Below are 15,777 nucleotides of genomic sequence, written 5' to 3' on the forward strand. Positions count from 1 at the left end.
TCCTATCTTGCCATCTCCTCATTACTCCTTCAAAATCTGTATCCAGCCAAGCAGAGCTTCTTGCAGTTTGTACATGATTTTCATTTTTCATGCCTTCACTCCTTTGGATAGGCTATTTTCTTCCTTTGTGGAACACCTGCCACAACTTCTCCATCAGATAAAATCTTATTCATTCCTCAGATCTCATTTCAGATGTCATATCTTACAGGAAGCCCTCCTTGGTTACCCCATCCTCTATGTCCCTGTTATATGTCACCATAATCCTATGGACTCTTGTGTTTACCTGTGTTGTAGCATTTTCCATACTGCATTGTAATTGTTTACTTCTTTTTCATTCCCCTTTTTGTGAAAGTGTATTTCACACAGACTTTACCCAAGAGTATAAGTAGAGAGTTACTTAAAGTTTCTCATGTTTGGCATTTCTCACTTTCTTTGTTGGCAGCTAGTGCTTGGCCTTATCAAACTTGAGGTCTTTAACCCAGTTGCAACTTGTGGCCCTTTGTTCAGTGTGTTTTATTTTAAGCTACTTCCCCCAGCACTGCTTTTCAGAAGTGCAAGGAATAGATCAATAACAGGCTATGGAGAAGATTCATCTCCTTGCTTTCAACATTCCAGGCTGGGGACAATTTTCTCAACAACTAGCAATTGAACAATGGTGATGTAGGACTTAAAATGGTACTCCTTCATCTCTGACTATCTAAACAAGTTCTGGGAGACCCAGTTATTCTTCAGTTTGGGATCTGAGTAGACATAAAATGACTTCCTATACTCAAAAGACTAAAGATGAAAGCAGACTTTCCCATTCCAATTACAGTGTGATAAACCTTTGGTTTATGCAGGGTTCCAGTCACATTTTAGTATTTCTTGAATGATACTCTGTATGACCTCCTAGAATTGGGACAAAAGTTATGTTTGACTGACCTGCCCATTCAAACTTCCATGTATAGCCTCACACCACCTTCTACTCTAGTTGGTTACATCTAGTTCACCATTGGAACAACTAAATTTATGTCTACCACCAGAAGTAAACCTTTCAGTGTCCCAATAGTTGAATTTCTGGGGTCTAGCTACTGCAGATTTTGCTTGTGGAAGAGTTCTTTATGTGATGGGATTGGAGAGGCTTCTTCCACTTGGTAACTTTTTCAGGTAGTTGTATGTGAGACGTGAGGGAAAATATGGATGTAACATATTAATATATGACATATAGGATGATATGAGGTTTATTTGTATGTACAGTATGGCAACCATAAAACACATGATTTAAGAAGCAATTTATGTGTGGTGTGGTTTTATTTGTCAGGAAAATGCAGTCTTATTTGAGGGACAGCCTCTGCCATTGGTGTAAGTCTAGTGCCAGTCAGCTCAGTGGTGGGACAAGAGGCAGGGAAGGTCCTCCACACAATGTGATCTAAACACACAGGGTACTTAAAGCACAGTGGTTTATTTAGTGATATTTGGGGAGTTACCTCTCTGCAATGTGGGTTGCTATGACTTTAGTGCAAAGGCAGGAGCAGGCTGTGACACTATAAAACTAGCCCTGGGGGATGCAGCCAAACCTGGGAAAAGCACTACATGAACACTGATATAATAGCAAAGATACTATTGGCAACAAAACAATGGAAACAGAACTAGCTACCACTTTTGAGTATTTACTATATACTAGGAGGTGTTCAAACCACCTACCACCTATACATGTTTTCAGTATTTCACTTAAACCTAACAATGCCTCTGGAAAATAGATATGATCCTCTTTTTATGCAGGAAAAATTAAAGCCCAGTGAAGTTATCTATGCCAAACGATGCAGATAGTAAGCAGTGGACATGGGTTTAGAACCCAGGACTCTCTTACTCCAAAGCCCATGCTCTTTCTGTTAGACTGTACAAGTTTCAAGTATACCGTATGAGTTTTACATGCATTTAGTTCTAATATTTTCCCTCTTGGCTTTTACCAGAGGAGGGATCATTATCAGCTGCAGAAGAGAGTAATAAGGATCTGTCGGAAGAAGTACAACAATTAAATGAACTAAAATCTCATTTAGTCACCAAAGTTTCTCAATTATCCTCAACCAAACATCTCTGTAGTTCTCTCCAATCCATTTCCTCTTCTCTGTGCCCACCTCTGTGTAGGTCCTCTTATCTGTACTATTTAAATAACTTTGTAAGTAGCCTCTACCTCCAATATCTCCCCCTATCTACTCTCCACAGATATCCTTTAGTGGTATTTTCAAATCAAGTCATTCTCATCCTCAAAACAATTCGTTGAATACCCATTGCCAAAGGAATTGAGGACATAAATAGTTAGGTTCCTCATAAACTTTTCGAGCTTCATTTATTATACTTTCAGTCTTAACAAACTCCTATAGTTTCTCAAGCACAATGTACTCTAGTGAGACATTGGAATCTATCTCTATCTTATTTTCCCCTGAATTAATGCATCTCTTTTTCTATACTTAGATTATATCCAGGCCATTGTTTTCTATATGAAGGCTTCTAAGTATTGCTAAGATGAGATATCACAACTATATGGATTTGTATTTCTAAATACTTATGGCTTTTAGGCTGCCTTTGACCCTCCATGCTCTGTGATAATTTGATGTTTTTCTAGAGCACTCTCTTCTCCATTTCCCACAATAGCTTGTTGGAACCTCCATGAGCCTCCTTCCATCTTCTACTTCATCAATTCCACCTTTATTTTCAGTAATTGACCTCCCTACTATTCCAGATAATTGAAGTCTTTCCCTGCTTCCTACAAACATGTACACATTTGACCCATCACTAACTACTTTCCCTCCTGCCTCAGTGGAAAAGTATCCTCATTACGCCTTAGAAAAATCCTTCTACCTGTGCTCTGGGTTTCATTTCCTTCCATTTGCTCTAGACTCAAGCCATTTGCTCTGTCTTGTTTTGTTTTTAATTCCTCGACTTCCTTTTCTACTGACTTTTATCCTATAAATACATTCAAGTTTTTTCCTGCTATGCTATCACTTCTCTGGAATTCACTTTCTTTAACAGCTCAACCTTTTGAAAAATGTAGCAGTCACTAGCTATAATTTTCACTAATCAGGAAAGGTCTACAAAAAGAAGTTAGAGAAACAGGAACTAATTTGTGTGGATCATGTGTTTATTGAGAGACAGAATAAAAATGGATGTTATGTAAGGAGAGAGAAAGAAGTAAAGGAAAATAATGAAAGTGAAAGGGCAGCAAAAAACAGCTGGAGTAAACTAGTAGTTACTGAAAGAAAGAGACAACGTGGATTTGCTACATAAAACATCCTCAGAGCAGAAAATGAGAGACACAGGCTTAAGAAAATAAATACTACACATTCCTTGAAGATGGAGTCCTAGACACAGAAGTAGGAGGAGCAGAGATATGGGTAATAGAAATTCAGATTGACAAAACCACAATGAGATACTAATTCACGCTAGTCAGAATGGCTAAAATTTACAATTCGGGAAATGACAGATGCTGGCGAGGATGCGGAGAAAGGGGAACCCTCCTACACTGTTGGTGGGAATGCAAGCTGGTGCAGCCATTCTGGAAAACAGCATGGAGGTTTCTCAAAAAGTTTAAAATAGTGCTATCCTATGACCCAGCAATTGAACTACTGGGTATTTACCCTAAAGATACAAATGTAGTGATCCAAAGGGGCACGTGCACCTGAATGTTTATAGCAGCAATGTCCACAATAGTCAAACTATGGAAAGAACCTAGATGTCCATCAACAGATGAATGGATCAAGAAGATGTGGTATATATATACAATGGAATACTATGCAGCCATCAAAAGAAATGAAATCTTGCCATTTGCGACGACGTGGATGGAACTAGAAGGTATTATGCTTAGTGATGTAAGTCAATCAGAGGAAGACATTATCATATGATCTCCCTGATATGAGGAAGTGGAGAGGCAATATGGGGGGTTTGGGGGTAGGAGATGAATAAATGAAACAAGATGGGGTCAGGAGGGAGACAAACCATAAGTGACTCTTAATCTCACAGAACGAACAGGGTTGCCAGGGGGAGGGGGGTAGGGAAAGGGTGGTGGGGTTATGGGCATTGGGGAAGGTATGTGCTGTGGTGAGTGCTGTGAAGTATGTAAACCTGGTGATTCACAGACCTGTACCCCTGGGGTGAATAATACATTATATGTTAATTAAAAAAAGAAATTCAGATTGATTAGAGAGGAATGTCTATTTTTTAATTTTTCTCCCTTAACTTTAACTTTTTCCTGTATCTGAACCTATCCTTTTTTTCTGCCTCTGAGAAAGAAGTTCCTACATGCCTTCCTGTCAGAGCTAATTACTGCATGTACATGGTTAACTGATTCCACATCTTGATTTTTCAGGATCTTGCTTCAGTAATTATCCTCACTTCACATGCTACAATTTTTACCCTATATTTTTATTCCCTCCCTCTTTCCCTTCCCTTCAATTTCCTTCCCTTTCCTCTTTGCCTATCACTCTTCTTGCCTTTATTTCTCTCTCAATACACACATACACATGTATACACACATATGTGTATATATCTATATATGTACATGTGCGTGTGTGTGTGTGTGTATCCTACTTTGTACCAAATTCCTTTCCTTATGCCTACAATCACACAAAGGATTCTCCAGGTCTAAGAGCATTCATCCCTTAATCCTGATAAATTCGTGAGTTGTCTCATTTCTTACCTTCCTTTTATCACCAAACTTCAATGAAGAGTAGTCTACAATTGCTGCCTCTACTTTCTCACACCTGCTGTCTAGCTTCTGTACCTTCCAGTCTACTGAAACATCTTATTTGAAGATTACTGTTGACTTCCTAATTGTTGAACTTAATGCTTCTTAGAACTCCTCCTCCTCTGTATCTTGGAAACATTCATTTGGAAACATTTATTTCTTTGGCTTCAATAATATTTCAGTCTCTGAATTCTTCTTCTAACTCAGGACAACTTTTCTCCTTAACTTGCTTCTTTCTCTCCCTACCCCATAAGGGTGGGTATTCCTCTTGGATACTCCTTCTCATTTTTTCTCTGACTTTGGGCTTGGTGATTTCACTCATCTCTACAATTTTAACTATCCTTTCTATGTAGTGGACTTCCAGTTTTTATCTGTATGTCCAACCTCTCAGCCCTGCATCTCTGTGTATTTGATGAACAGCTAGATTCAGATGACTTTCAAGCGCGTTACATTCAATTATATCCAAAGCTGAGCCCTTTGACCAAAGCCAGCATGTCCACTTCTGTCATTCCTTTGTTAAGTTTTGCTCTCTTCCTAGTCACCCAAATAGAACATTTGGATATCTCTTTGATTCTTTCGTTTATTCTTTCAGTAAGGATTTGAGAATCAGTTATGTTACCACCACCAGTTAAAAAACTTCCAATGGTTTACTCTTTACTATACAATAGAACTGAAATTCTTAGGTTAACAATATGCTCTAAAACATGCCCCCACCGTATATTTCTTAATTTACAACACTTGCTTTCAGCCAATGGGAACTAGCCATTCTGAAAATGCATCCTATGATGAGCATTTACACTTTGGTGCATTTTTTTATTGCCATTTGGAATATGATCATTTCCCATACCACATTTTGCTTATTAAAATCTTATTTATGCTTTTGCATGCCCCTGTGTTAGCCTCTAAAATCTTACTAAAAATCTTATATCTATTTATAAAATCTTATTTATTTATTTATTTATTTCAAAACCACCTCAAATTTTTATATCATATAATTAATCCATGTTTTCCTTACCCACAAATAATTTAATTGATTTCTCTATTTCCACAACATACTGTTGCTTGCTTATAGTACTTGTCCATTATTCATATGGTATGGCTTTGGGTTTTCCTGTTACTGAAAAGGAGAGACTACAACAGAGGATTTTTGGTAAAATATCATCATGTAAATGTTTGAAAGATAGGAGATCTGAATTGGAAGACATGACGGAGGATATCAATTAGGGAGAAGAACAGTTTGGATTTGTAAATTAAGGATGCAGTGTCCTTTCTTCATTCTTCATAAAGTAGAGTGGTTTTGGAGTAGAGGGACATTTCAGTTTCATCTCAGAAAAGGGAATAAGGCCAGAGATAATTGGAAATTAACCAATGAAGCCGAATACTTAGAAAATTGTGTGCAAAAGTGTAGACTTGAAAGATTATTTGGAAGTGTATGCTAGTCCTTGGCATTATGCTTACATAAAAGGGAAGTCATCCAGTAGGGCTGACAGGATTTATATGCAAGAGAGAGTAGAGGTCTGACGTATTAAATGAAAGATAGCACTTTTTCTGATCATGCAATGGTAATAGCTGAAATTAATTTCTTAAAAGCTTGGAAATTTGGCAGAGGTAAATGGGAGATGAGCAAATTCCTTTAAGTAAGAAAAAGCATTGAAAAAGATGAGGAATGGTCAAGGAGAGAGAAGCCCAGCTTTCATTTCAAGCTGTCAGAGAAGATTGGTACAGATGAAAAAATAATTTGTAGAAAGCTCTCAAGGAAAGAAAGGAAGCCAAATGCTTTGAAGAGAAAAATAGATATTTTCAATTTTAGAACAAACTAATGGAGAGCAGAGAAAAGAAAGAAATTAGAACAGAAATAAGGAAATCAAAGAGAAGATGACAAATGCAGCCATAGATGAAGAGTCTGGATGCTATCGGGAAGAAGCGAAAGCAAGCAAGTCTACTTACATATTCTCATGCGCAAGAAGGGAAGACAGTTGTCATGTGTTTGAGAAATTATAGACAGATAAGTTACGGTGACTTGAGGTCAATTACGAGAGTCCTTTATGGAGCTGTAATGCAGGAATGGATATAGGCTAACATAGTGGCACATAAAAGCAAGCAGAGTGACTCAGCAACAGACTTCACAGCTCAAAAGTGAGTGAATGTCATGAACAAGATGTTGAGAAAATCGGAATCTGCTTCTGGTATGGATGTGGCGCAGCGGGAAATTTACATGCTCTTGGGTCAGAGGTGGTTTTAGTCCCACTTCTACCACTTACCAGCTTTGCGAACTTGGAAAAATCTCTCAGCTTCCAGCTCTTTGAATTTCTCATCTGTAAAGTGATTTTACATTGTTGTGAAGCTCAAATGAGACAATATTTGTGAAAATATATTGAGCAAAATTTAGATATTATTATTCTAGGACATTTTTTTGCATGAGGCAAGCAAACATTTATTTGTGGGTTTCCTTTCTGCTCCAGCTTTATTGAGATATAATGGACATGTAACCTTGTGTTCATTTAAGGTTTATGACATACTGGTTTTTTTATATCAATATATTACAGAATGATTATATCTGTGGGTTTCTATCTATAGTAGATAGAATAAGAAGGAAATCACCAATATGATTTAAAAAAAGGAAAGCGAATGATATATGAGCAAAGAAAAACTTAGAAACTGGAAGTCTCGGGGTGCCTGGGTGGCTCAGTGGGTTAAGCCTCTGCCTTTGGCTCGGGTCATGATCTCGGGGTCCTGGGAGTGAGCCCCGCATCGGGCTCTCTGCTCAGCGGGGAGCCTGCTTCCCCTTTCTCTCTCTGCCTGCCTCTCTGCCTACTTGTGATCTCTCTCTCTGTCAAATAAATTAATAAAATCTTTAAAAAAAAGAAACTGGAAGTCTCTGACATTATGTATATATGTATTATATATAAGCAGTTTTACATGTTATTTATATATAAGCAGTTTTATATATTTATTATATATATATAGTTGCAAGTTGCCAATGGCACTTTATTTTTCTTTTCAACACCCTGTTCTACAGCTTCCTTGGCCCTTTTTGCCCAGGTGCCAAAGAGCCGGGCATTGGCACATGCCATTCAAAGACTGGCAAATGCCTTGAAGTTCCTCTTCTCCTCTGTAATGACTCTGGCTTTCTCCTTACAGACATTCCATATGTGCATTACTGGTCCTGTCAGCTGGGTAGTCAATTTGAATTCTTCAGCAGAGCTGTCTCCCTTCTTTGGGTCTAGGGCTTCCTGGGGAAGAGAATGAGCTTGGAGCCTTTCTCCTTCAGCCACTTCACATTGGTCTGTGGCAATTCTGTGGGGTTTTTCTGCCTTCTTGGATTCACTGAGATTCCAGTAATCCATGCCACCTTCTTGTGGAGACCAGCCACCCATAAATTCCATGCTGAAGGCCCTGCCAGCTTGCAGTTTGGTGTGATACCTCACCATAGGGCACTTCAGGATGGGCTGGCTGGGACTGGATGCGAGTGCTCCAGGCCATGTGGTGTGCCTTGGCTTGCAGGCCTTGAGCCTGTGGATCTTCTCTGCTGGCTGGTTGAACCATGTGGCCATGACACTGCCAGGCCTTGTGGAAGTGGGGCTTCAACATCATGGCATTTGGGCTGGGTGTCATGGCTGTTGCCTACAGACCTCCTCCAAGCGAGAAAGGCCAGCAGGAAAACAACAATATATGTATTTTTAAAGTTTTTATTTTAATCACCTGGTGCTCATTAGGACCAGTGCACTCGTTAATTCCCATTACCTATTTCACCCATCCCCTCTCACCTCCCCTCTGGCAACCATCAGTTTGTTCTCTATAGCTAAGTCTGTTTCTTGGTTTCTCTCTTTCTCATTTCCCCTTTGCTTGTTTGTTTGGTTTCTTAAATTCCACATATGAGTGAAATCCTATGATATTTGTCTTTCTCTGACTGACTTATTTTACTTAGCATAATACACACTCTTGCTCCATCCACATTGTTGCACAGAGCAAGATTTCGTTCTTTTTTATGGCTGAATACACACACACACACATATGCATATATATGTGTATATATATACATATACATCTTTGTCTATTCATCTATGGACACTTGGGCTGCTTCCGTATTTTGGCTATTGCAAATAATGCTACTATAAAGAAATAGTATTGAATTAATATTTTTGTATTCCTTGGGTAAATACCAAGTAGTGCAGTTCAGCAGATTGTCTGCTATAGCTCTGTGAAAAATGCTGTTAGTATTTTGATAGAATTGCATTAAATGTGTAGATTGCTTTGGGTAGACATTTTAATACTATTTGTTCTTCCAGTCCACCACATGGAATGTCTTGCCATTTATTTGTGTCATCTTCAATTTCTTTCATCTGTGTTTTAACAGTTTTTATAGTACAAGTCTTTCACCTCTTTGGTTAGGTTTATTCCCAGGTATCTTATTATTTTTGGTGCCATTGTAAATGGGGCTATTGTCTTAATTTCTCTTTCTGCTGCTTCATTATTGGTATATAGAAATGCAACAGATTTCTGTAGAATGATTTTGTATCCTGTGACTTTGCTGAATTTATCAGTTCTAGCAGTTTTTTGCTGGAGTCTTTCAGGTTTTCTTACTGACTTTTGTGTGTGTGTGTGTGTGTGTGTGTTACGTTAGTCACCACACAGTACATCCAGGTTTTCTATATGTAGTATTATGTCATCTGCAAATAGTGAAAGCTTTACTTCTTCCTTACTGATTTGGATGCCTTTTATTTCTTTTCTATCTTTTCTTTTTGAGAGAGCATGTGTGAGTGGGGTGGAGGAGGGACAGAGGGAGAGAGAGAGAAAATCTCAAGCAGGCTCCACACCCAGCACAAAACCCAACATGGGGCTTGATCCTACAATCCTGAGACCATGACCAGAGCCAAAATCAAGAGTTGGTGCTCAAACAACTGAGCCATGCAACAGCCCCTACTTTTTATTTCTTTCTGTTGTCTGCTGTGGCTAGGACTTCCAATATTGAATAACTATAACTAAACTATGTACATAAATATATATAAATATGTAAAAATATATAAATATATATATATATATTTATATATAATGTATTATTTGTTTCAGGGGTACAGGTCTGTGAATCATCAGTTTTATACAATTCACAGCACTCACATACCCACCCCAATGTCCATCACCCCGTCACCCCATTCCTCCCATCCCCCCCCAACAACCCTCAGTTTGTTTCCTGAGATTAAGAGTCTCTTAAGGTTTGTCTTCCTCCCTGGTCTCATTTTGTTTCATTTTTCCCTCCCTTCCCACCACGAACCCCCTCCTTGCCTCAAATTCCTCATATCAGAGAGATCATATGACAATTGTTTTTCTCTGATTGGCTTATTTCGCTTAGTATAATACCCTCTAGTTCCATCTACGTCTTTGCAAATGGAAAGAATTTATTTTTTGATGGCTGCATAGTATTCTATTGCCTATATACACCATCTTTCTTTAATAATATTTTTTTATTTTTTAAAAAATATTTTATTTATTTATTTGACAGAGAGAGAGAGAGAGAGATCACAAGTAGGCACAGAGGCAGGCGGCAGGGGGGGGGGGAGGGAGGCTCCCTGCTGAGCAGAGAGCCCAATGCGGGGCTCGATCCCAGGACCCTGAGATCATGACCTGAGCTGAAGGCAGAGGCTTTAACCCACTGAGCCACCCAGGTGCCCCAATAATATTTTTTAGAATAAAATTTTTAAGGTTCATAGTGGTACTATTCATGATGCATGAAATGTAACAGTATGTCTAAAAGAGTAAAATGTGATGAGTGAACTTCAGAAATCATGAAAGCAGCCAGAGGACATTCATTATATTTAAATAAACATTAAATATACATTATATCTAAATAAAGTGCAATTTTATATGCCACACAAAGTTATACTGGGTCAGAGAAGGGGGCTGTCATATACAAATAAAACATAACTATGTGACTCTAGACCTTACTCTCTATATATCTCTATGTGCTCATTGAGCGTTGAAAAGAAGTGAATAATGTTCAGGATGAGATCACCCAACCCTTGAGGCCCTTTATTATATCTGTGTTAAAGAAGCTGCTTCTGAGAAAATGCACATTGAAAGTAAATGAAATTGCAAGTAAAAGTGGAAATGGAAGGGGTACTCTAATGACCCAAGTTTTTTCCAAATCCTTATTGCTAAATCCTTAGGTTAGTTCTGCATTAGATCTCAGATTATTAATAGCCTCCCAGCTGACTCTATGTCCAGTCTTAAAACTCTTCGGTCAATAGTATACTTTGGGTGTAAAAGTGAGCTTTTAAAAACACAATTCTGAACATGTTACTTACTGATCTGCTCAAAAAATCTTTAATGGTTGCCCACAATCTATAGCAAGGCTCGGCAAACTTTTTCTGTAAAGGGCCAGATAGTAAATATTTTAGGCTTTGTTGTCTAGACACGGTCTTTGTAGAATAGGCTTCTTAGTTGTTGTTTCTCTTACATTACTTAACAATTTAAAAACTAATCTTAGCTCATGGGCTTTTTAAGCCAAGAGCTGGATTTGGCTATAGTTTATTGACTTGTAAATAAAGTGCTAGCTCCTTAATATAGCATAACAGTCTCCCTATAATCTGGCCTACTGCTTTCTTCTCAAGTTTTATGTATTGCCAAAACACTTCCCGCACCTTCTGCTGTGGGAGTTAAATTGTTGGTACTATCTGGAAGTACACCAAGCTGGGTTTTGTACTGCTGTACTTGTTGGTGTTGCATCCGCTAAAATTGTCCTTTATCCAACTGGCAAGCTACTTCTCTCTCAAGACTACAAAAGGTGTCATCTCTTCTATTAAATATTTCCTGACTGCCCATTTAGAATTGGTCTCCGTAACCTGTGCAAATATGGCTCACATATTTGTATCTACAGCACTTCACTGGGCTTATTTACTCCCCAACTCGAATGTGAGTCTCTCCAAGGCAGAGAATGACATACTTGGATTCGTATCTCTGACATACAATAGCCTTTTGATAAATGTTTGTTAAATAAATGGCCCCAGGCATTGTGTTAGGAAGTCATCCGACACAAGAAACAACATAAAGAGAAATGAAGAGAGATTGGCAGCCCTCTGAATTGTGCATGACCCCCACACAGAAGCAAGTTATTATATTTGTTGTCTGTAGAGAAGTTCCCTGATTTTCACTTTTATATCTTGTCACGATTTCCCCATACACTCATCAGGGCATGAGGGTGGTTACACAGATCTTCATGGCAGACTTTTTCTTGAAGCAGTAATGCCATCTAACAGTGCCTGTGTTTTTAGAATCCTAATGTGGACTCAAAACCTATCTTCCAATAAACATACTTTAAAAAAGTATTCCTAAGGGTTTTAGTATTATTAGTGATAGAATGGTGACCTAAATAGGTGTTGGTGAGCTGCCTTTGGAATGTAGCTACTCTGTGTCAGTGGAGAAAACGTGCTCTGAGTTCCTTGCTGATGACTTATGAGTTAACTTTTGGACATAACTCATTCCTAAGTTTGGGGCCGTCTTTACTTAAAATATATCAAGCATAGGTCAGAGGAACTGGAATAGGAGTCAACCAGATTAAAAGCAAAGCCATAAAAGTGAGAGCCAAAGAGAAATGTGATATAACTGTGTTTCTAAAACTAGAGAATGGGGTGGTGAGGCTCCTTGTTGTACAGTCTGGAGAGGAAAATGCATAAAGGAAATTGACTTTGAAAAACAAATTATAGGAGTATTTGGCAACTTTCAGAAAATTGCTATAATATCTCAGCAGTTTTTTAAAAAAATTGCTCTTCAATAAATAACAATTTATTGAATTCTTGTTATGTGCCAGGAACCACTCTAAGAATTTTTTTTATTATGCTCAGTTAGCCGGCATATAGTACATCATCAGTTTTTTGATGTAGTGTTCAGTGATTCATTAGTTGCACATAACACCCAGTGTTCATCATCACACCTGCCCTCCTTAATACCCATCACCCGGTTACCCCATCCTCCCACTTTCCTCCCCTCTCTAACCCTCAGTTTTTTTCCCCAGAATCCAGAGTCTCTCATGGTTTGAGTCTCTCTCTTATCTTTTCTGTTCAGTTTTCCCTCCCTTCCCCTGTGGTCCTCCATGCTATTCCTTATTTTCCACATACGAGTGAAACCATATGATAATTGTCTTTGTCTGCTTGACTTATTTCACTCAGCATAATCCCCTCCATCTTCCATTTACATTGCTGCCAATGGTGGGTAGTCATCCCTTCTGATGTCTGAGTAATATTCCTGTGTCTATATGAACTGCATCTTTATCCATTCATCTGTTGAAGGGCATCTTGGCTCCTTCCACATTTTGGCTATTGTGGACATTGCTGCTATGAATATTGGGGTGCATGTACTCCTTCTTTTCACTACATCTGTATCTTTGGGGTAAATACCTAGTAGTCCAATTTCTGGGTCATAGGGTAGCTCTATTTTTAATGTCTTGGGAAACCTCCATACTGTTTTCCAAAGTGGCCGTACCAGGTTGCATTCTTACCAACAATGGTGAGGATGTAAAGAAAGGGGAACCACTCTAAGAATTTTATATAAATTATCAATTACACACACACATACATACAGAATAATTTCTTTACCCCTACCGGGGCAAATGGAGTGTGAATTCTACTCCCTGATTATTATAATTTTTTGCCCAAAGATTTTATACACACACACAGACACACACACTTGCGTGCGCATGCACACACACACACACAAACACACAATGATCAACCTTCAGAAAGCAAAGAAAGAGGTCAAGGATGGAAAATAGTGTGCCCAGATATCTATCTACCCAATAGAAGAGTGTGGGAGGAAAGAAAACTTTAGAAGCAAGACATAACTATCTTCTCAATGTGTTATGACAGAAAAATTCCAGAGTCAATCAAAGTTGAGAAAAAGAATCAAAAATTACCATAATACAAAGTATACAGTACATGTTGGCTGAAGTGCATATGGCATCTTATTAAATGGGGAAGAAGGAGAAAAGTAATCACAATCTTGGCCATGAAGACTCTTGGGTAGAGCAGAAATACTAAGGCTCATGAATGTGTATGAGAAGCAGGAGTAGAAATGGCCAGAGGGTCGCTAAGGCACATCATGGAAGAGAAGACAGAGAAATAGGAGAAGGCAAAAGAATAACAATTTCAGTTTAGACATTTTTGTAAGAAATTGATATGATGAAAATTAATATTTGTAGAAGCAATGTTGGTTGGGAAAAGATTTATTAGTATGTATAATATGCAAACTACTTTAAAATAAGAAATTATTAAGTATAAACTAGCACAATTTATTTAAAAAATGCTTTTTAAAGGATAAAGTGCTTTATACATACAAAAGATACTTCTTGCCATGAAATGTTAACACCTAAATATGGGAATTAAGGGGTTATTTGTTCGTTAAGTTCAAATTGAGGCAGACACCTGTAAAATGTGATATGAGGAACAAATACTATATGATGGTTGTATAACTAGTGTGCTACATATGAATTTTATGCAGTTTGTGTGGCAAGAAAGATGTTTGGTCAAAAATAACTTGCTCTGGGGCACCTGGGTGGCTCAGTGGTTAAAGCCTCTGCCTTCGGCTTAGGTCATGATCCCAGGGTCCTGGGATAGAGCCTCACATCGGGCTCTCTGCTCAGCAGGGAGCCTGCCTCCTCCTCCTCTCTCTCTCTGCCTGCCTCTCTGCCTACTTGCGATCTGTCAAATAAATAAAAATCTTAAAAAAAAAAAAAAACTTGCTCTTTAGACCTCAGAAAAGAACCTGTCCCTGATGGACTACTATAGTTGTAGGATTCACCTTTGCCTATCTCCTACTATTATGCTCTCTCTGAACTATTCATAGCTTTAGATCATATTCATAGCTTTAGATCATAGTGTAACTTGAAAAAATGTTAACATTTATGGTGAATTTGTTAAAGAGTGTCTAGTAGTGACCTTGTAGAATATTCACCAAGATTTTTGATGTTGTTTGTTTTTAGATTCAAAGCACATTCATATCTTTAGATCATAATGTGATTTGAAAAAATGTGAACATTTATGGTAAATTTGTTAAAGAGTGTCTAGTAGTGACCTTGTAGAGTTTCCACCAAGATTTTTTATGTTGTTTGTTTTAAAAAGCATAAATTGAAATTTTATGGACAAAGTTTTCATTGTTTTTCCTACACATTGAAGAGGTTTAAAGGGAGCCATTAAGATTTTTCCTTTTCTTTGGTAACTTCCTAAGTGTGGCTTTTACATCCTTGTTTCTCAGGGTGTAAATGAGGGGAAATAACATGGGAGTAACTGCTCCATAAAATGTTAAAAAGAATTTGTATTCTTCCTGAGAGTCCTTTGAAGTTTCAGGTACATGTAGATGGCTATACCATTAAATATGGTGACCACAATTAGCTGGGGCCCACAGGTGGAGAAAGCTGAGTCTGGCCTGAACAGAGTGGACCCTCAGCACGGTGACCACAGTGTGGAAGTAGGACATGAGGACAAAAGTGAACGGCAGGGGCAGTGTGAATATACTGACAACCAGATCCAGACTCTGACTGACAGGAGTGTCAGAGCAGAAGTGCTTCTGAATCTCACAGGTAAAATAGTTGATGGTATTCTGTCCACAATAACAAGCAGGCCTTGCAGTTACTGCTAAGACTGCTACTAGAACGGCACTGGCCCAGGTTCCCAAGGCCAGCTGTATGCAAACCTGATTATTCATAATGGTGGTATAATGCAAGGGATTAGAGATTGCAACAAACCTGTTACAAACCATGACAGCAAGGAAGAGACATTCTGTCATCCCTGGAAAGAGGGATGTGGTCATCTGGGCATAACAGCTGGTATAGAAAATGATGGGGAAGTCCCTGAAACATTGGGCCAAGACATATGGTTCCCAGCTGGTTGAGTAGCAGATACCAAGGAAGGATAAATTACTGAGGAAAAAAAATACATGAGGATATGAAGTTGAGAATCCCATCTCACTACAACAATAAAGCTGTTTCCAAACATTGTGATCAGGTAGAAAAAAAGCAGTCAGTTGGAAAGGCTCATCTCTTTCTCCCTAGGTGAGACTGAGAACTT

The 15,777-nt window shown here is 38.4% G+C and overlaps 1 protein-coding gene and 1 pseudogene across 1 annotated transcript in view; one reads left to right on the forward strand and one right to left on the reverse strand.

Moving 5' to 3' along the window:
- IGSF1 (immunoglobulin superfamily member 1) overlaps positions 1 to 15,777 on the forward strand; it is a 510,284-nt gene that overhangs the window by 212,047 nt on the left and 282,460 nt on the right. The window lies entirely within an intron of this gene.
- On the reverse strand, positions 6,754 to 8,338 carry LOC132006987 (large ribosomal subunit protein eL13-like; annotated as a pseudogene).

The sequence above is a fragment of the Mustela nigripes genome, chromosome X, assembly GCF_022355385.1.
Source record: "Mustela nigripes isolate SB6536 chromosome X, MUSNIG.SB6536, whole genome shotgun sequence".
NCBI classification, from domain to species: Eukaryota; Metazoa; Chordata; class Mammalia; order Carnivora; family Mustelidae; genus Mustela; species Mustela nigripes.